Raw genomic sequence first — 22,936 nt, forward strand, 5'->3', positions numbered from 1 at the left:
TTCTGATGGAAGCATATAACTCCATTTTGTATATTTACAACCACAACTTTTTGATCAGTTCATCTACAGAAGGACATCTTCATTGATTCCATACTGTGGCTATGGTAAAGCCATACTACAATGAACATGGTTGTGCTGGTAGTTTTAGTGCAACCTGATTCGTGGTCATTTGGATAAATGCCCAGGAATGAGATGGCTGGGTCTTAGAGAAGCTCTACGTTTAGTCTTTTGAGGCACATCTACACTGCTTTCCAGAGTGGTTGTACAAATTTACATTCTCCCCAACAGTGTAGAGCATAGTTTTTTGGCCATATCCCCACCATCATCTGTCATTGTTAGTTTTCTGGGTAATGTCCACTCTAACTGGGGTGAAATGGAATCTCAGTGTTGTTTCAATTTGCATTTCTTTTATGGCCAGAGATATCCAGCATTTCTTCTTGTGTCTATAGGCCATTCTTATTCGATCTTCAGAGAAGACTCTCTTTAAGGCTTTAGTTCATTTATTGATAGCCCATTTTTTCATTGAGGATACGTTTTTGGCTAGTGTTTTTTTGTTCAATATTTTGTTTAATATATTTTATATATGAGGCCCTTGTTTGGTGCATAACTGATGAAAATCTCAAATTCTATATGCTTTCTGTTTAACTTGCTAGCTGTATCCTTTGTCAAGCAGAAACTTGTTTGATACAATCCCATTTATCCAGTTTTTCTTTTATTTGTTATGATTCTGGAAGAATATCTCTTACTTATAGTTTTATTTGCAATCTTAAAAAAAGTCATCTATGAAAATTATTTGTTTGAACCAAGTCCCTTTTTCTTCCTCAGAGGCCTCATTGCCTAGCTAAGAAGTTAAACACTGAGAGATCATATCTATATATCAATCATTCTTTCCAAACCAATACCAATCTTTCCTATAACTTTAATAAACTGTCCATTATAATGCTGTGGCAGCCCTTTTGACTAGCAAATATTTGTTCATCAGTAGAGCCATAGAGATAGTATAATTTATGTAATTATGAACAGTCATTTCCTGTTTGTTGTCAAATTGTATCTCCAGAAATAAGTTATAGCATTTGTTCATTTCGCTCGTTTATGTCATGTTTTTTCTTATAGGAATCTCAACATCTGACCCCAGGATTCACCTTACAAAGTAAGTAGTGATTTTAATTCTTTTTTAGTTCAAGCATCCATGTCCTCTCCTCTTTTACTTTTCCATCTTTTCTACTTAATATCATTAAAATATGAACGAACAATAAGGGCAAAAGTGGAACTGTGAAATATCTATCTAATTCCTGTTAAATCTGTTATTGCAGGAAACCAGGAAATGAACTTGAGAGGCTATATATTTTGAAATGAATTTTATATGGAATAAGAATTTGACAGGGGAAACATGAACAATAATTGTGTCTGTTCTTTTCAGAGTGGAGTGATCCAACTAGCAGAGCTTCGACGAAGTCAGTATCATTTGAGTTGTGAGTACTTTGATTCCCAAACCAGGCTTCTTTAAAGATACTTGCAAAGAAACTAGTATCTCAATGTTGAGCTTGTTCTCCCTTGTTCTTTCCTGTTCCCTATACTTTGTTTAACAGGAAGAATCACATTTCCTATTCACATAATCTCTTTTGGCTGTTCTAAGAAATTACTATAAACTGGGTGACTTATACACCACAGAAATATATTTCTCTCAGATCTTGATTCTGGGATACCAGAGAAAAAGACATCAGTAGAAATGGCATTTGATAAAGACTCACTTCATCATAGACAACCATATTCTCACTCAAACCATACATAGTGGAATGATAAAGGGTCTCTTGGGGACCTAATTTATAAGTACTAATCTCCATGAAGATTACACCCTCACGATGTACTTGGCTCCCTAAAGGCCTACCTTTTACAAATATTACCACCTTGGTTTGACAGTTTTAGCATAAGAATTTTCACCATGAGGCTCTATGATGTATACCCTGGTTGGGTTAACATCTAGGATAGTAAACCAATCATTACTACAATAAAAAATTTATATAGTTTGTTATCTACCTTTTGACATGTTACTGTCATATAACTTTAGATACAGGCATCATTATATAGTCATCTACCTTTTACTAGGAACATTTTGTCATGTTCCTGTTGAATATAAAATGTGTTTCTTGTTATGCCTAAGGATACTAATAACCTACTATTTGTAGGAAACATAGCCTCTGTATATTAAAGATACAGAAGGAGAGATTGCATGGTAATCTAGGTTGAAATTCAAAAAACCAGGGCCTTGCATTTCACTTAACAATGTCTCCATTTTTTATTTAGGTTAACTGGAGAATTTATAGAAACCAATTTTCTCAGATTAACTATTGTAGATTTCTTAATATCCATATGCCCAAGACTGTACCAGGGGATTCTTTCTCTCATGACTTTTCTCATTCCTGATAATAGAAAATGGAAGTTGACTTTTTTTGTATGAGTAATAGTACATATTTGAAATTTTTTGAAATGAAATAATTTATGAGACTCAAGTAGCTTAATGGCACACTTGAAGTGAATTGCTCACCTTTTGGAAGATCACGAATAATTGCTCAAGACAAGTAGGAATGTCTCCCAAATAGCCTGACATTCTAAGAAAGTCAATGATGATACTATATATATATTTTACAGTGCTAAGGCAAAGCTTCAAAGCTCTGACCTTATTCCTGAACCAAAGGGTTGATATATGCTTTCTTTTTTTCATTTATTTGCATTTATTTTTTGCTAAATTTATTCTCATGCACAAGTTTTTGTTTCTTCGGTTTCTTTTGGGATACCTTTTTCTTCTGTGCAACTTTCTCTTCTGGTTTAGGAACCATTTGCGCCTTTTCAGTAAGGATCATCTCAATGTGGCGCGGGGAGCTCATGTATGGGTTAATCCTACCATGGGTTCTGTGAGTTCTGTGGTGCATCTTGGGTGCTTTGTTCACCTGGATGTGTTCAATGACATCAAACCCTTGAGTTCAGCATTACTCTCTGCATTCTTAAGCATGTGCAGCAGAAACTCAGCACTCTTTTTGGGCCACTGACCATGTGTCCAACCCCACTGTTTGGTCTGGGCACACCTGCCAACTCCACCATTGTAATGCCACTGAAATGTCACACATTGCTTCTTTAATGTTACATCTTTCAGATACTTTGTATCTGCATACCATTGGTGGCCTGGGCTGTTTCCCTGGTGTTCTTAAAGTGAATGGCAAGATTTGAGCCTCTTGACTTGCATGATTTTGTAGGGTTTTCTGGTCTAGAGACTAGGGAACCATTTTCACAGGTTTGGAATTCTTCATTTTGGATTTTCCATGAATCATATGAATTAAGTGGCCGTACCACTATTATTCTAATAGATGGTAGACTATTTCTTAACAGTGAATTTTAATTCCTTGTCTCCAATCCTACCTTACTTTAGCAACCATTTAAAAAAAGGAAATAAAAATGTATGTGCACGTACATACACATATTTAGGAAATCAATATATGTTTGCAAACACAAAAAAGTATAAGAGTATACTTTCCAGTGTAAAATGGTATTGCTCCTAAAGCATGAATGAATATCAGGCTCTTTCTGTGAAATATGCTACTTTTCACTTATGCCATAGAATGCAATTTCTCAGTAGTTTGTAACTAAAGGAAATAAACTTGTCAATGGTGGTTTATAGTTAGAGGTTACATTTTAGAAAACAGCACTTTATAGCATTGCAGTATATAGTACAGTCAATAAGACTTCAATTGGCCACAAGAAGTGTTTGCTAAGGCGAAAGGGCACTGAGTCTGTTTTTTATGAATGGCTTTCTCCAATTTGGGCTGTTTGTTCTAAAGTCCAACTACTGTGCATTAGATTTTAGGTGGAATAAGTTCTTTTCTTATGGTATGGTATGAATCTGACATAGGATAGATTGGTTTTAATAAAGTTTTATTTTTAGCTTCTAAATAATTATTATCAACTCCCTGTTCAATACTCTCCCATTGTTCAACACACTGTACTTTGAAGTCAACTCTAGTGGTTTCATTTGACAGGGTAATCCACCAGGTAATTAAGAACACTCTCACTGTAGAAAGACTGCTGACCCTGGAGGTTGGTGGGAAGCTGCCCCCAATTCAGTATGGTGGCTCACCCAAGGCCAGAAAATGTGTGTGGCATGCTCCCTGCTGCTTAGTAAACTGCAGAGAGCTCAGAGTCTTATAAAACCGAATCCCTTAATTGCTGGGACAGTCTATACAGTCTTTTCCTCATCCTGGCATATTTGCTTTGGTTGACAAAATGCAGAAATTTATTTCAGTGTGATTGTTTATTAGGACTGCATGCATGAACACCCAAGTGCAAATACTGATCCGAGTGCCTGAATGCAGGCCTTAACGGCACAGGCTCCTTCTTTATTTTTGACAGTTGCCCCTTTCTCTGAGTCTGACCATAGCATGAGACTGGCCTTTTAGAGAATTGCATGTTTTCCTACTTAGTATACATGAATAACTACAGGATTTTCTATGGGGTGTGCATCATCTACATCCAGTCTGCTCCAAGTAGAACCCTAAATTCCTGTAAGGCAAAAGGGTTAGAATAAGGAAATTGAGAAATCTGGATTTGGAGCTCTCTATGGTTTTGGGAGAGAATACCAACTTAAATCAGATGAAGACGGTATAAATTTAAATCACAAGGCAGCTCATCTTTATTTAAAATGTAACAGATAAAATCAGTGAAGTAAGCTGGACCCAAAAGGAACATAAGCTCCATAGTTTTCCTCATTTGTAATAATTAGTACACTTTAGGACTCTTCTAGCAGAGGATTTCAATAGCTCAAAACCTAGATACATGAGGCCATATAGGATGAGACTAAATGAAAGCGTCTCCAGGATATGGAAACAAGAGCTTTATCTTGTATGATTGTTGTTCTTAATGTAGTATGTTATTTCTCTTCTCTTTTATTTCTCTTTGGTTAATCTCATATTGTTACTGTATCTGACTTTGTTACCTGCAATAGTGTATTTATGTTTATTTGTTTATTTGAAATATGAAAGGGAAGGGGAGAAAATAAGATGATTGGGAGGGGGTGGGGGAAGAAATGAGGACAAAAACATGAGAGTGGGTATTAATGTGTGAGAAGTATTACACCGACTATCTGGCAAATGTAACTGTAATTCCCTTTAAGGGAAATTAATGACCATATCCATATACACAAATGGTTATAGAAAAGTATTGGTAAGAATTCAAGTATATGCAAACTCTTCAGTAATTATATCTAATTACATTAAATATGTAATTTAATTCTTAATAATTTCCAGTAGTTGTCCAAGCATCTTGGTTTAATTGTATAATACTATTTGTTCTGGAGCCAGATATTGAGGAATCATGGCTCAAGGCCAGCCTGGACACAAATATTCCTCAGACTCCATCTTGACCAATGGCTAGTTGTATTGGTCCATGACTGTCATCTAATTGACAAAGTAAAAGAAATCTCAGTCCTTACTGGCATAAAGCAAGGCTTTATCTTGAAAATAACCAATGCCAAACGGGATTAGTAGAGTAGCTCAAGTATTAGATCAGCTACCTAGCAGTCATAAGACTCTGGACTCAAGCCCTAGTCATTCTACAAAATAATATTATTAATCATTTCTATGTAATACATGACCTATCTGTAATTCTCTCTGACTATATGCCTTCAGGCTTTATCTCTGACCAAGAACAGTGTTGTAGCCTTTGAAAGGGCCTTACCCAGGCACCATATATTGTCCCTTACATGTGTAATACTAGCTACTTCTGAGTAAGAGAAGGGGATAGTCATAGTTTCAGGCCAGATGTGGCTAAAAGTTAGTGAGACCCTATCTCAACCAATAAAGCTGAGTGTTATGAAACATGTCTTTTTTCCCAGTTATGTGAAAAGTATGAATATGAAAATCATGGGTACATTTTTTTTTCTGAAAAATAAAGAGGGATAAAAGATATGGTTCAAGCCGAGCACAATGGCTCACACCTGCAATCTTTGCTACTATGGAGGCTGAGATCTGAGGATTGCGGTTGAAAGCCAGCCTGGACACTAAAGTCCATGAAACTAATTTCCAGTTAACCTTCAGAAAACTGGAAGTGGTGCTGTGGCTCAAAGGGTAGGGCGGTAGCATTACGCTGAAGAGGTCAGGGTCAACACCCAGGCCCAGAGTTCAAGTCCTATAACCAACAATAAAAAAGACATGGTTCAAGTGGTAGACCACTTGAAAACCAATCATAAGTCCCTGATTTTAAATTCCAGTGCCACCAAATAAAAAGCATAGGAAAGGCCTTATGAAAATCTAAATTTAGTGGCACTCTGAACCACCAGGAAGGAGGATGAAAGCTTAAGGAAATCAATTTGAATTTCTCAGATAAGAATCTCACTGACTTTAGTGCCCATGCTGGCTTTGAACCATCATCTTCAGAACTCAGCCTCCTGAGTAGCTAAAATTATAGGGATGAGCCATCAAAGCCAGGCAGAATTATATATTTATACAATAGTGTTATAAACCTTTGATTTTAGATAACAAATTTTCCTATCTAAATGATGTACCTATTTTGATTACCAGATTCAGGCCTCAGTGGATACACCAGACATTGCATCACTGTATGCTTTTTTTTTTTAATGAAGCCATTAAAAACTAGGGGTAAGAAAAAATAAAGAACTTGGTTTTTCTTTTTTTTTTCTTTTTTTTGTGGGTTGATTTCTTTTTTTTAAAATTGTAATTAGTAAAAGGGTTACATGATATTTGCCAGATAGAAGGTGCATTAATTCACATACATTGATACCCTTTCACATGTCTTGGTACCCGTTTCCCTCCCCCCCACACCCCCCACCCGTCTTGGTTTTCCCCCCTTCCCTATCAAATTAGAACTTGGTTTTTCTTAGTTGAGTTTTATATCTGTCAATTACTTGCCCATGTAGTATCTTTACAGAAATGCATGACCTTTGCGGTTTTTTTTATCATAAATAGGCTAATAACATGTATACAGGTGTCCTGAGAAGAATTCGCAGATAATTTCCATGAGCACATGAGTGCCCAGCCAGCCAGTCTCTGAATTCAGTTAGTTTTGTGATTACTACTGAGAAGATGGCAACAACAAATATCAAGTTCCTTTGTTAAACTTGGTCATTAGCAATTGGACTTGGTCCAATTGGAAACCATCCAGACCCCCTTTAAACCAAGCAGCTCTTATGTTTTAAGCCATGCTGTCAAGAATACCTGGATCGTTTCCATAAAAGCCCAAATATAAAGGCAGATGTACCCATGATGTTGTTTTCCCATGCCATAAAACCATCCCATTTAGTTACAGTATTAACTACAGGTTTGAAAACAACCAAACATGGATGCAGAGAGTTAAGGAAAGGCCACATAGATCCAAACTTGCTGTGACCAACCTCAGTTCACCTGTGAGATGTTGATGTTCATGCTTCCTAAATAAATGCTTGAATGTCTCAATGTCCTTGTAGGTAGGGGGAAAGGAAGTTTTCCTATCACAGGAATTGCAAGAGTCTCAAATAACAACCTTTGTGCTATTGAACACAGCCATGAGGTTCTTATAAGTCCATTATGTTGTTAACAGCCAAATTGAAGTATTGCACATTATCCCCACTGTAAAATTAGAAAAGCAAAGATAGAATCCAATCCTCACCTACTTAAAGTATGTGATCTTATAAAAAGGAAAAAGTTCCATGGACCTTCATCTTAAATGAACTTTTTGACTAAAAACATGTAGAAGAGAATGCAGGTTATGCTGTCATTTGGTTGGACACCTTTAATGAAAGCTAAACACTCAGTAAATTACAAAGCTCATTGTTTTCTAGTTAGTTGTCCTTCCATGTGAGAATTGATAGGTTCAGGGACCTGGTACACCAAATTTGCTCTTTTGTACCTGGATACAACTTTTATGGAGACTTGTAGAATCAGTTAATGGGAATCAGGTCACTCCCAAAAATTACACCTTGCTGTTGTAAAAGATCAAGTACTGAATCAAAATTTCTTAAATTAACTAAAATATCATTACTTCTAAAGTTCACTCTATATATTATGAAGATTTTATTACTGTAGAGAATATAAAGCTTATGAGAATTTTTTGTAATTTGCTAAAACTGATATAAACATTACTTTATTTGAATTACCATTTTTAAAGCTGGAAATAAAACCCTTCACATTCCTTATAACCACGGCTATCCTACTGCCAAAACTTTAATCACTGAAAATATTTCCTTTGTGAATTTTATTTGAGATGAAGGAACTATTGTGTTGTATTGTAGAGCAATAACCCACTCTCTGGCAATTTCATATATTCTTCCCTAAGTAGATGTTTGGTGTACTACTTAACATGCAATTTTCAGAGCAAAGTGACTGTGTAATGTGGCAGGGAAAAAATGACTGTTATTTCTTAATCAGATTAGTTCTTAATCTGAATACGTGATGTGGTACTTGGAATTTAGAAATACTGATAATCAGATTGAAGCTTACAAAAGCTAACATAACTCTCCCAATAAAGTGGTAATCTCTCACATGCACTAGTTGCAGTCATTCTGGTTTGTAAGCTGAAAGGTATGCCAATTCTTGCTTTTAGCCTGAATTGTACGCCCCATGTCTCAGAGCTTGCCAACTTTTCCTAAGGACTTAATATATTTTTGGAAGTTCTCCACTGCATCAGGGACAGCCACCTGGGAGCAGAGAAAACAGAATTTGGCAGCCTGTTCAAGCTGTGAATTAAAGGTAATTCACAGCTTGAAATGAATCAGCATGAGGGCCTTAAGAAGAGTAATCAGACATCAAGAGGATTTTGTGTTGAGGACTGTATATTGGCTAATGTGACAACAAGCAATATTGGCATTTGGCTGTTCACATCAAGGAGAAATGATGCTGGTGTAGCTTGATGGGTGCCAAAACTGGAAACCTGGAGCTTTTACAAAGGGAGCTGTAGATTTCCTCTTGCCGTACAAATACTGACAATATAAATGTTTGTACTCAGCTAGTACAGTTGAAAGACCAGGTTTGATTTTTGTGGTGATCTTCATAGAACCAACTTATGGTGAGATTTGTGTGCCTTAGGTGGGTTAGGAGTCACCCTTATAATTGAGGGGGAGGAGATGCCTTTCTCTCTTTTTCTCTCTCAGGGAAAAAGTATTTCTCTTTTTCATTTAGTTTTCTTTATTTTTTTTAAAAAATTATCCTTAAGTTGTTATACAGAAGGTTTTCAATCTGACATGTTTGTCACTACAATGCATTCCATCTATCTCCACATTCATTCATTCATTCACTCAAAGTTTCATTCATTTCAACAAATATAAATTTGGCCACTACTGCATGTAAAACTATGGACCAGACACTGGTAATCAGAGAAAAATACAATACTTCTCTTGTCAAGGTCATAGTGTGAGGAAGCTTAAAGCAGCAATAACTCAACTAATTCATACTTATTGAGTATCTAGTATGTACCAGGCACTTTCTATGCACTCTCTTTATAATAAGTCCATGGGGTTCATCACTATTAATGAAAACAGAAACCAAAGTGAAAAATAAGTGCCACAGTAGTAAAGGGTGAGGCCAAGACTGACTCCAGAAAAGGTGTAGATATTTTTTTTCCACTCATTTGTCCCATCCACAACAGGATTGTTTTTGAAGTAAGTTGTGATTTTTCCAAAGCATTTGGGCAGAGTGGGTTATTTCAATTCCAATCCAAGTAGTACCTGTCATCTAGGTTTAAGCCAGAAATTTAAGTAGTATCACCACCTTCAGTGTTGCATATTTTGTATACACTGCATGTGCTAATAAAGTTGCTCTTCAGTCAGATCCATCCTCACCTCAGAGTTTGGAGTCACATTCTGTCACCAGGAACTTATGATGATCTCTCCAAGTGACACTGAATGATCTATGCCTGCAAGGACTTTAGACCATGCTGAAAAATCCATACAGGATTGATTGTGGTTATATGTGATGGAAACAGTTCTCACTTTGAAATCTTCAATTTTCCATGTTCAAGTGAAGAGAAGAAGAAAAGAGTAATATGGGATTCTCGGTGCAATGAGATATTTATAACTTGTTTGATCATTGGGAAGTAGCTTTGTCCTCATATGGAATAATTTTTAAGAAACATTCCCATCTGTTATCACAACCACAGTGATATATTTCTGAGTTTTGAGGAATACTCAGAAATGTTTTGAATACTAACTGAAAGGGAAGCAAATAATACTGAAATTAATAAGCAAGATACCAGATCGTAAAAACCTCCATTCATGTAAAAAATTTAGTGTTATAGTAATACGAATGTATTTGCCCATACAAACACACACACACACACACACACACACACACACACACACACACACACACACATTATGTCCCACAATATTTGGTCCCTCTAATGTTACATTGTTTAAGGACATGTACATGTATGTGTGCATATTCTTTCATAATTTATTAGACTATAAACTGCTACCCTTACTTTTAGTGTCCATAGTGATTGGAAATTTTAAAGTCTCTCGTGAGCATCTAATTGTATTAGGGATAAGTGAAAAGAAACCATGCTCAGGGAGGGAAAAATATTTGCACAAAGTCTCCAACCTAGAAAAAAACATCTTATCTGTGACTACAATTGAGGATACTATATATTCATTCAAACATGGTGCTGTGTTTCCATATTCTTCAGCTAGCTACAGGGTTACTCATCACTCAGAGTCTTCATAAGTCTTCCAGGCTCAGGTAAAAAGCAATTATTGTAGCAACAATGTAGGCATCCCTCATGGATACTTCTGAGAAATTTACAAGAGAAAATAAAATGAAAAAAAAAGACTAGAATAGATGACTCCTAAACATTTCATTTTGTAATTCCATCCTATCAAGCATCTAACTAACATTCAACACCTTCATCAGCATTAGAGTACTAGGAATGTTATATTGAACTGATCCATTCTTGACACCTGAGAGCAGCTAAAAGCCCTTCCCTTTTACTGATGAGTTGGGAACAGTGTTGGTAGAGTACTACAAATGCATGCACAGTTATAGCTGTAAAATTACTTGAACAATCTGGAAAATGCCTTTCTTTGTAGTTCATCCATCTACGTTTAACAAGTAAAACCAAAAAAGGAAACAGTCTCAAAGCCAGTTGATTGACATCTCCAAATATACTGCCAAGCTGTGGATAGAGTAGATCAAATGCAGTTAGGTAGGGGTGTCGTAGGACTTCTGAAAACTAAATGGATATTACCATTTCACTGGTTCATAGACTGAATCATGTTGCAGTCTCAACATCCTTAGAGCTAGATATGATGAAGCCAGTTTTATAGAGAAGGAGAATTTATCTCAAAGCAATTAAATAGGTTTCTCAATACACAGAGCTACTTGGTGAAGGAGCTAGATTTTCACTCAGGAATTCTTCAGTTCAGTACTTAAGCATTTTATAGTACACCTTATTTTCCTTAGCAATTAACCTGATATTTATTATGAAGTGTACAGGGATGTCACAAAATAATACTGATAGTATTTTCTAGATTGTGGCACTATATATTTTCCATATATAGTTAATTTCTTTTACATTTTATCTTCATCAGGCTGTTTATGAGAGGAGGCCTGATGTGAAAGCCCTAGAAAGACCATAGCTATGGCCTCCATTTCTGCAAGAGAGGGCTCAAATGCCACCTCTCCCAGTCCTTTGTCATGTAACTTGATGAATCTACTTGTTACTTTTCTGAGCATTTGTTTCTCCATACAAAAAAAAAAAAACCAAACCGAGAATGGACACATTCGTCAAAATCCCTAGTGAATTCTGTTGTCACTGGATGCGCTCATGAAGGGACTTTACAGTCAGCTGTTCACATGGCTCAATCCTTGTTTCAAGTGAGGGAATTAACATTCATAATGCTGAAGTAGAAGGTCCTAAGCTTACATACTGTAGCCATTGCTGGTTCCTTAGCTTCTTGACTCCCAGATGTGACTGTTCCTTTTAGTAATATTCAGCATCATTTTCCCCAAGTGTGATGCTGATTAAAGGATCAACTGCCCAAGCCGTTAGAGGGCAATAGACCAAAATCAGTAATTGCATGTGTCATTTCTCTCTTAGAGAGTCCCGGCATGTTTTACCATGTTACAAAAAGAGTGAATTTTCCCAGTCAGTCACACTAAAAGTATCATTATTTATTTCAGTGATACTTGGAGCATTTGTAGAATTGAAAACGTCAGTAAAATCACACACTTTTCTATAGTCACTGTTTAACAGAATGGAATTTGGGGTTAGGTCCCTCTTTTATCTTTGTGCTTTTTTTGGCAGTGGTTCTTTTCTTCTGAGATTGAAGAGGACCTAAACCTAGTGACCTGTCTTGCCTTTTACTACTGGATTAAAATTCCATGTTGCTACTATGGTAACCATACCTTGAAAATTAGATCCTGACAGAGTCACTAGGATATTTAGAAGTGCACCACTGCCGTGAACTTTGAAGAAAGGTTGCTTGCAATTGTCAGAGGCAGCTTCTTAATTGAAATAATCTGCCTGTATGTCTGCTAGAAAGTTTGTGTGACTTGCAGAGGGGAGACAAAGAGATTATCTCCTGATGGATTTTTTAAATGTAAGAAATAGCTGTGGTTTGAAGAAAAGCTGTTTGCTGCATGAAATTTAAATCAACTTCAGCTCAATTTATGCTATTCAGAAAGAACTGTGATATTCAGTATTCATGGTGGCAGGAAGCCAAGATGCACAGTGAAGATGTAAAGACACTCAGAGAAGATACTGTTGGGGGTTGGTCTATTCCAGACAAACCCCAGTAGGCTCAGGATGTGAATGGGAGCCACTTTTAACCCACACATTGCTACGTTCGGGCCATTGCCAGTTGGAAAATATAAAACAGCAGCATGACATAGTTTGTGATCAAGAGTACAAGTGGTCACTGATTTGCCTAGTGGCCATGAAGAGCTGAAATCACATGGAGGCTCTTAAAGCCAGGAAATGAAACAAGAAGTATAGTGGCTTGCCTTTCAGAAAGATGAAAGATGAGGCATTTGTACTCTAGCATTCTTTCGTGCAGTACATTTCTCTCTACAAAGGCAAGCATATTCTGGTAGTTTGGCTACATCATTTAGTTGTGACTCTGTCGTGATTCCTTAACAGGATAGTGTTTGTTTGCTTAAACCTTTCTCCATCCTTCTCTTTCTCCTTTTCCCTCTCTTTCTTCTCTTTCACTCCCTTCTTCTTACTCTTCCTCATGTTCTTCCTCCTCTCTTCTTCTCCATCCTCTTTTCATCTTATTTCTTCTCTCATCCTTTCCCTTCCTTCTCTTCTCTTCTTGCCCTGTGTTATGAACAAGACAAGGTTTGAGTGTGTGTTTATGAAATGATTCTTTAACTCTTTTTCTGCCCATAGCAGATTTCCAATGTGAAACCTGAATGGCAATATCAAGTACTTGGGGTCAGATATGGAAGCCATTTTAATGCTCATCCTCTACTGATGAGGGAGTAGCTTAATGAAGATAGCTCTGTTTGAACAGTTGAGGGAGAATTGCTTTCCACCTTGCCATCTGAACTTGATCAGTTCAGGGGCGAAGAAGGCTATGATAGTGATGATTGAATCATGATATTCCTCCTAACTCAAAGGAAACCCATCAATCCCAACACATACTGCAAGTTACCTAATTAAAACCAGTACAAAGGTGGCAGGACTTTTGGCTCTCCTGAACTAATACTATATCAAATTTGTCAGTTCCTGAGTGGATGGAATCAATTCACTTGTTGCCTCAACTACTTGTACAGGACAATTTCAAAAATCAGAAAACGTTATTGAGTATGAGTGGTAGGCAGTGAAAGAATGATTTAGAATGCATCAGCTATTTTCTTTTCTAAAATTGAATTTTATTGTCAGGGTGATGTACAGAGGGTTATCCTTACGTATGTAAGGTAGTGAGTATTTTCTTGCCAAACTTTCCTCTCCTTCCCATGTGGTTCTTCCACTTTTCCTTCCCCCAACCACTCCACACAAGTTATAAAGATCATTTTCAACATATTGTCCTGCGAGTATCACTGGTGCACTTGTTGACCCTTTGTCCTTTTTCTCACCATTTCGTTATTTTCCTTCAGCTATTTTCAAGTCATACAATTTTAATGGAGTTTTTTCTTACTTTTCTGAATATATTGAAAAGGTTGTATCACACAAATCAATGTACGCACAAGAATTCTGTACACCTAGAGAGAATACACTATAGAAACAGAACTTCATAGATTTTAAGCCTTAATGCCTGGGCTCAAATCCAGGTTATCATTTTGCCATGTAATTTTAGGAAAGTTACTTTACTTCCCTGTTACTTGGTTTCTAATTCACAAAATAATGCTAATAATAGTACCTATATCACAGTAGTAGTAAATGCTTCAAGTAGTGCATGGTGTCTGAATCTTAGAAAGTCTCAGTAAACATGAGATACTATCATTAGTTATGCTTATAGCAAAAATAGGCATTATTATTGAGTCTTTTACAGGCTACTTCATTGCATTTCTAGGGTTCCAGTATTAAAATGAAGAATGGCCAAAATTTCTTAGATGCATACATTTTTGATACTGGACACATTCTTTTTGCTCTTGACGCTTATCACATCATCATACACAAATTGGCTGAATTATTTGAAAATTGCATAAGGTAGCCCCTGCCATTCTATAAAATAATCAGTTTCATTTCCTGGGCATATTATCACACATGCCACATCTATGCTTCTGTGTCATTGATCTAAAAAGATATTTTAGATTCTGACTTTAATCTTTAATTATCATCAGGCTTGACTATGAATTCCTTGGTAAATAAGATTTTTTTTGGTTGGGAAGGAAGATAAAATAACATTTAAGTAAGTGTGTGTGTGTGTGTGTGTGTGTGTGTGTGTGTGTGTGTGTGTGTGTGTGTGTTTGGGGAGGGTGTAATGGGGCTTGAATTTTGGACCTGGGCACTGTCCCTTAGATCTTCAGCTCGAGGCTACTGCCCTATCCCTGGAACCACAATGTCACTTCCCCTTTCCTAGAGATTAATTAGAGATGAAATTCTCAGGGTCTTTATTGACCAGAGGGGGCTTTGATCAGGTGCTCCTCAGATCTCTGCCTCCTCAGTAGCTAGTATAACATGTATGAGCCACCTCACCCAGCCATTTAAGTAAGTTTTAAAAGTAAGAATTGGATCTCAGAAGACACACTACAGTGTAATATGCTGTATATCAAAATACATAAGTATAAAGTCATAATGGTGACTTCATAAACACATTTCTGAGTTAACTATGAAAAATAACCCACAAAGGTGCAATTTCCCTTATTCCTAAGCACTATTAAAAGACTATTGCCATAAAGTAGATATGCGTTGTTTAAAAATGTTTGTGTGGAATTTTATTTTTGGTATGATTTTTTTCAGGCCCAATAGAATATATTTTCCTCCCTCAAGAGAAACAGTACATTATAAGGAATTTAGTTAAGTGGTACATTAAGAAGGATTTAAATACGTTTAGTATCTCATAATTTAAATAAATATTTGCCTTTAGCAATTACATTCCAAATATGATATAAACTAACTTTATAAAATAGACTCAAAAGAGGGTCAAGTATACCTTTCCCATCTATGGTGTAACTTCACCCATCATATTCAGTACCGGAACCTTTATTGTAAAAGCATAAAATACTAAGTAAAATAAGTATATCAGTGCCAGTACAGATATTTCTGTGTTCTGGACAGCCTTCATGTTACCCTTATAGAAGCTCTGTTCAAAAGTTACAGAAGAGTCTATGTTTCTAAACAAAAGTCTTCTCATTGCTCTTACCATAAAATTTTTAGATCTGAACTAAAGTAACTTCATTTTTTCTGCCACTCTTAGGGCTTGAACTCAGGGCCTAGGAACTGTCCTTAAACACTTTTGCTCAATGCTAGTGCTCTACAACTTGAACTACCACACCATTTCTGGGTTTCTCTGTGTAGGTGGTACTGAGGAATTGAACTCACGGCTTCATGCATGCTAGGCAAGCACTCTACCACTAAGCCAAACTCCTGCACCGCCCCCAGTAACTTGATTTTTTTTAATCAATTTCAATTAAAGTTTGTGTCATTAAATTCTATATAGAAGTTTGATGAGGCATGATTGGAAAATGAGATAGATAACTGATGTGACAATTGATTTGGAGCAGTAAAAATATTTCTGATTTGAAGCCACTGACTAATTTCCTAAATGTGAAATTATAGTAAAACCTACTTTCTTAGTTTACTTCCAAGAATCCAAGTGGTGCATATACTGAAAAGTTTCAAAGCAATGTTTGGGTTATGATTTTCATAAAGAAGGCGAGCAATAAAGTAGGTGAATCATAATAATCTGATAACTATAATAATCTGAGAAAATAGTCACATACTCACATACTCAGTTGACTGCATGATTGTTACTACTAAATATCCTAATATACAACTTTACATATGATATGAAAGAAAAGACTTGTATAAATGTTTTCCCACTTGATAGAACCTGTTACAAAAATCTCAACATAAGGTCATATAGTATGAAGCTAATTGAAAGGACCTCTAGGATATTGAAACAAAAGCCATGTAATGAATGATTGTTGTCCTTAAGGTACTATGTTATCTCTCATCTCTTTTGCTGTCCCTTGGTTATCTCATATTGTTACAGTATCTCATTTTGTTATCTGATATATTGGATATATTTGTATTTGGTTATTTGAAATTGGATAGGGAAGGGGGGAAAAACAAGATGGGGGTGTGGGGGGAAGGGTAAGGGGGACCAAGACATGTGAAAGGGTATCAATGTATGTGAATTAATGCACCTTCTATCTGGCAAATATCATGTAACCCTTTTATTAATTACAATAAAAATATTTTTAAAAAATCTCAACATATATTTCCAAATACATAGAAGCATACAGTTTTACCCTTAAAAGAATCTTTCACTTTCAAAATGATTCACCACAGATTTCCTCTAAATAGTAAATGCATCTCATATATCTTCAATATTTTTTGATTTTCAAAACATCAATTTACATGCATGTTCCAGAAACAAATCTACTGTGCAAAGTTATGCTTCCTTGTGGAGAATTTTTTTAAAGTTGTTTTTGATAATTTATAATCCATTGCTTATAGAGTTTATGCATCATAGTATTAATTATTTTTAGTTTAACAGCTTTTGTTACACAAGAAGCGAAGGAGATACCGCACACAGGCTATCTCAGAGGTTCTTCCATAATGCTATTCATAATTAGCAAAATGCTGTATTTCAGTTGCAGTCAATCAAACATACCCTTGTTCTCATGGGAACCTAATCCTACAGTCCTCTCTTTCCCCTTAAGTTTCCCTGGTTCACAGGCACATTTCATGAGCTGAAAGTTGGACAATAAACTAGTGAGAAACTTAGAGCAGTTTCTAGGACTACCATTGGCAATAGAATGCAATTTTGGGTATACAGAATACTGCAGCCAATGTGAAATAGATACATCGCAGGTCACTGCACTAGAGATGGCATATAGCATCTCTCAGATATACAGATTCTCTAAAGAATTCTAGAAGCCAATATGGAAAGATTACTAGAGTCATTTCAAATAGAGCAAAATACCATTGGAAAAAGGTGAGAGCTGACTTGTAGAGTATTATCTGTGTGCCCAAGAACTTCAGGTACAAACTGAGTACATAAGATGCACCTTCTTTCACAATAATGCTTTAAATAAAATGAGGGGTAACAATGCTTGTTAAAATAAACGCATTCCGTCTTAGTTGCAAAGAGGGTCAAACAACTTGGGAATACTTGGTGAACTACTAAGATTCACTGTAGAGATTTTCTACTCTTCTTTGATGCTTTATTTGGGAAACTCACCTCTTTATGCTCAAAGATAAGCAACCCCTAAAATAAATCAAATCATTTAAGGTCTTCACCCAAAAAATGAACTAACCACAATTTTAACTCCCATATGAAATCCAGTTTTCAAACTGTGCCAAATCTAAACAGATTACACTGAGTTTAACTTATTGAGCAGTGATTTCAACTTTAGATGCACTTGTCTCAGTTCATTTTCAAGAGCAAAATGAGCTTCTTAAATTTAAAAAGATTGTGGCTACCAGGCATGTCAGCAGGCTGATTTTATGTCTGTGTCATCTGGGTGATTATTTAAAGAACTTGAATACATTGACAATCATCTCTTAATAGAAAATAAAATTTGTACTGTGATTTTGAAAACATTTCTTTTTACATGAGAAGCTTTCCTAGAAAGCTTGTTGTTGTATAGTTTTATTTATACCATACTAACAATGTGAATATCCAAGACCACTACAATCAGACAGAAAGAAAACAACCTCATTTCCCAGTCAATTATCTAGATGTGTAATGGAAATTATTTTAGACTTAAAAAAATTGACACTCACTTTTGCTGAGTGTTTTACCATGAAATATTTTCCACCTTGTTCTGATCCCTCAGCAGAGGAAATTCATTATACAATATAGCTTGAAATAATTGGGTTAAAACACCAACATAGTTTTAATTGTAAGAATTCTTTGAGCCTTTAATATGCAAATATTTACTGTGTTTTACAAGAGGGTTGTAGAATATAAAGTTTTCCAACCTGATTTAGCCATGGAAATTTGTTTCCCATAACCCAACTAACATCATATGGTATAAGATGGGATGTACCAGTGTAAGGAATTGCATTGTTACAGTATTCTTTGTGCACATATAGAATCAGTCTCAGAAACTACCTGCACTGTAGGTGTTTATTATATTTTATCTTGCCACTTTCAGTCCATCTTTCTTCTCGTTTCCCTAGTAGATCAGAAAATATCTTTTAGACAGTCTAAATAAATCAAAGATAGTTTGTAATCCAGAATAACTGGGACTTTATTTTTATACTGATAATATGTTGAGTGGTCCAGATTCCGAACATCTTTGACCTGGAAGATTTCTTTTTGGAGAAGTCTTTTGATGGTTTGTTTTGTGAGGCTGCCTGTAACTGTTACCTCTTTTGTGCTTTGGCTGTGAATGTCATCTTTCACTGTATAGAGAAATGATGGTCAGCTGAATATTCTTTATTAGTAACTTGCTGTTTTATAAAAAGAAAAAGTGACTAAGAGCTTTTTATTAGATATGGCCAAGAGAAATAATATTCAATTATCCAAATGATATTCAGAGATCATTCTAGTATTAGGGAATAATGCAATAATCTATACATCTAGATAGTCTACTTCAAATTTTGAGCTCCCCAGCTAGTTTAAAGAGCCACCCAGCTCTTCTCAAGTTTGCCTTTCCCTCACTGTTGTGGGAATTTGCTTCTGGAATTCATGAAATGATTCTGAGATCAAATACATCATACTCAATTCACAGCCTAAAGGCAATGCATTTCCCAGTTTTCTCGGGTTCGTTCTGTGTGATTGATTCTATCTGCTCAAGTAATCCAAAGGTAGTTATGCCCCCTAAATACCCAAATCATAGTTTCATCAAGGTAAAAAAGGTGTTCTTGACATTTTTAGAAACTCACCTATTCTTATGAACACTTATAAAGTAGTTAAGCTGATAGAAAATAACATTCCTTTTTCCATTATTTTATTGTAAAGGTGATATTCAGAGGGGTTACATAACTCAGGTAGCTACTTTCTTTTTGAACAGTGGCATCTCTTCCTTCACTTTCTCAAAATTTTTCCCTCCCTTCTTCCTTCCACCACAAGTTATATAGTTCATTTCCAAAATAATGTCAAGTGAGGATTGCTGCTGAATTAGTTCACTTTTTAGAGCATATCCTGAAGAGCTAAATTTCATGCAAAGCAAATTGTTCAGAAATTTTAAAACAGTGACAAATGAGAAAAACAAAAACAAAATAACAAAAAAAGTTTTGTTTCCATTTCATAGACCTGAAGAAAGTAGGTTCTCTAATACATTGATCTACACTTTTAGAACAAATATGTTTCTCTATACATATAATTAGTTTTAATTATCATTTTTATTTAATCATTGATATTGAACACATTTTATAATATATAAAATGTGCATAACTTACATTATATTTTACCTCATTTATATCATCTGAAGTTGATAGTAGATTTGTAGGTGGTTGAACAGAAAAACACCAAAAATACTATTGGGTAGAGGAGATTAATTCTCATTAGTTAATTTTTTCTGACTTCACCAATTACATATTATTTTTTTTCTGGTCCTGGGTCTTGAACTCAGGGCCTGGCCACTGTCCTTGGACACTTTTTGCTCAAGGCTAGCACCTTGCCACTTGAGCACCACTTGTACATTTTTCTATGTATGTGGTACTAAGGAATCAAACCCAGGCAAGCACTCTATCAGCACTGTATAACCCCAACCCACGTATTATTTTTTATATAATGCAATGTACATTCAATGTTAGTAATATGATTTTGTAAATTTGTAGAGAGATATGGTATAGTTATAGAATTATAATAAATACTTCATAAAATGGAAAAACAAATACTAAAACTTTTTGATGGTGCTAACTTTTTAATTTTAAAAATTTCAGTAATCAATATCGCTATTGATTTTATTTATATGTGTTAGAGATGTTTTAGAAAATGACATTCTTTATCTCTGCAAATTTTCAAGAAAGTTGACAATAATCTGGAGGCAGAAATAGGAGGATCGTGGATCAAGGTTAGCCTAGGCAAAATTCTAAAACCCTATTATAGAAACAAGTTAGGCGGATATGATGGCTTATGGCTGTATTCCTAGGAATATGAATAAGAGATATAAGTATGGGAATTGTGATCTTAAAAGCCAGCCCAAGGCAAAACATCAAAAAACATTTGAAAAACAATTAAAGCAAAATTTTCATTTTCTTTTTATTTGCCAGTCCTGTAGCTTGAACCCGGGTCGGTCCTGGGCACTCTCCTAGAGCATTCTCAGGGCTAGGACTCTGCCTCTTGATCACAGCACCACTTCTGGCTTTTTGTGTATATGTAAAACCAAAGAATCAAACCCAGGTCTTCATGCATACTAGGCAAGCACTCTACCACTAGGCCACACTCCCGGCCCCTAAAGTAAAATTTTCTGAAGGCATGTCTCAAGTGCAGGGGTGCTTTTCTAGCAATCATGAGATGCTGAATTCAAATCTCCAGATTGCTAAAATATATAAGAGAAAGATGACAATAAAAGAATGGTCACGAGCTGTGAGTTTGGCCTAGTGGTAGAGTGGTTGCCTAGCATGCACGACGACCCGGGTTTGATTCCTCGGTACCACATACGTAGAAAAAAGATGGAAGTGATGCTGTGGCTCAGGCAGAGCTCTAGCCTTGAGAAAGTCCAAGGACAGTGCTCAGGCCCTGAGCTCAAGGCCAGGACTGGACAAAAAAAATAGCAACAAAGATGAAACTGTAAACTACAAAGACGCTTGTACAGAAAGAATAATTTATGACTATATAGTACTCTCCTTCCTCAAGGATGGAAATTACTGAGAAATATAACAATCACATATCTAATATGACTAACCTCATTGTCCACACCCATACCAGGCTCATCTTTACATTTTCTTGAATATTAGATTTTAAAAGTTTGCTTACCAAGTGAGTGTGTTCGATGATTGCAAAATGTGGTAGATCAATTGCCTTTTCACTAAGGTTTAGAAAACATATTGACATGTTAATCACTCAGTAGCAAAAGTTACTTTTTCACATAAATTTAAGGGAATAACAGTACACTCCCTGTATTCCAAATATAGTTTTTTGTGCTTTGGAGAAATATCCGGGAATAAATACAAGTATCACACTTTCCTTGAATAGTAAACGTCATAATATTGCAGGGAGACTTTTCACTGTGACATGAACCTTCTCTTCCTGTCATTATGTTTTTATTTATCTACAAGAGAAAGGGATAGGAGTGGAAGTAAATCAAGAAAAATGGGAGGCAATTTGAGACAGAATGTTTTTTTTATCTACAAAAAGAAATTATTACATTTCCTGGAAGATAGTTTTTTTCTGGCAAATCAGCCCACCTTGTCTTGAAGTATATATCCTAATTTTGTTTTCCTAACCCTGCAACTTAGTTTTGATGAAAGCCAGAGAAAAGGAAGATCACCAGTATCAGTAGCAAACTAGGGCTTCCAAGATGAACTGTTATTATACTGTGAGTCCTTTGTTAAGGCCCGGATGTACTGGAAGCACATCTTCATCACTTGGTGCTTAGCCAGCGAGGGATGTTTGGCTCAAAGGGACGAAAGTGAGGAATCAATGAATTTTATTCTGCCACTTGGCCTAGCTCAAAACTTGAGAGTGGATGGGCTTCAAATAGATTACTGATCTCATTTTTTCAAAACAATGTTCACATCCAACTGGTTGAAGATGTACCTCAATGACTTCAAATCAGCCAAAGGAAGGAAAGGCCTTTCTACATGCTATTTCTTATTTAACAGCTGAAAACCAGGAGTGCTGCTGATGGCATGCTTAGTATTGGTGACACTGTCTCCTCTGGGGGAGGTGAGCTTTGTCATTTGGTGATAAGCCCAGTGGCTTGACTTTCGCTGAAATTCCACAAACAAACAGTATAGTAAATTTCTTTTTCATGAGCCATCAGTGGCTTAGAAAGCAGTATAGTTTTATGCAGATTAATTTGGCATACTACAGCAAATTGCTGCTGTGAGATATATTTAGCACAAGCTAATACCTAAAATCAAATAAAATAGAAATAGCTTTACATAGATTGTTTTATAAATCAGATATTACTTACTGTTAGAACTGGACACATTTTTGCAAGCAGCATAAGGGTTGTTCATGTAATACTTTCATTATTTCCAGGGAGTGTAATAAAAAATAGAAACAAGTTCATTGAATTTAGCCACCATTAACCACCATTAACTATAATTTTTCCTGACAAGCTCTCTCGCATCTGATGAGTGAAACATCGGAAAAAGTCAACTGAAAACTGCATGAATGCTAATGAAATATGCCCTTGTATTGTAAGTGCCTGGTTCAGACATTTAA

At 35.8% G+C, this 22,936-nt stretch overlaps 1 protein-coding gene across 1 annotated transcript in view; it reads left to right on the plus strand.

Moving 5' to 3' along the window:
- Positions 1 to 1,428: 1,428 nt before the first annotated feature.
- Positions 1,429 to 22,936, plus strand: part of LOC150041662 (AF4/FMR2 family member 2) — a 163,023-nt gene continuing 141,515 nt past the window's right edge. The window contains exon 1 of the mRNA XM_090327183.1: positions 1,429 to 1,454. The gene's annotated coding sequence lies outside the window, so the exon portion shown is untranslated. The remainder of the gene's footprint in view (positions 1,455 to 22,936) is intronic.

Source organism: Megascapheus bottae, chromosome X (assembly GCF_031878675.1).
Source record: "Megascapheus bottae isolate mThoBot1 chromosome X, mThoBot2.hap1, whole genome shotgun sequence".
Classification (NCBI taxonomy): Eukaryota; Metazoa; Chordata; class Mammalia; order Rodentia; family Geomyidae; genus Megascapheus; species Megascapheus bottae.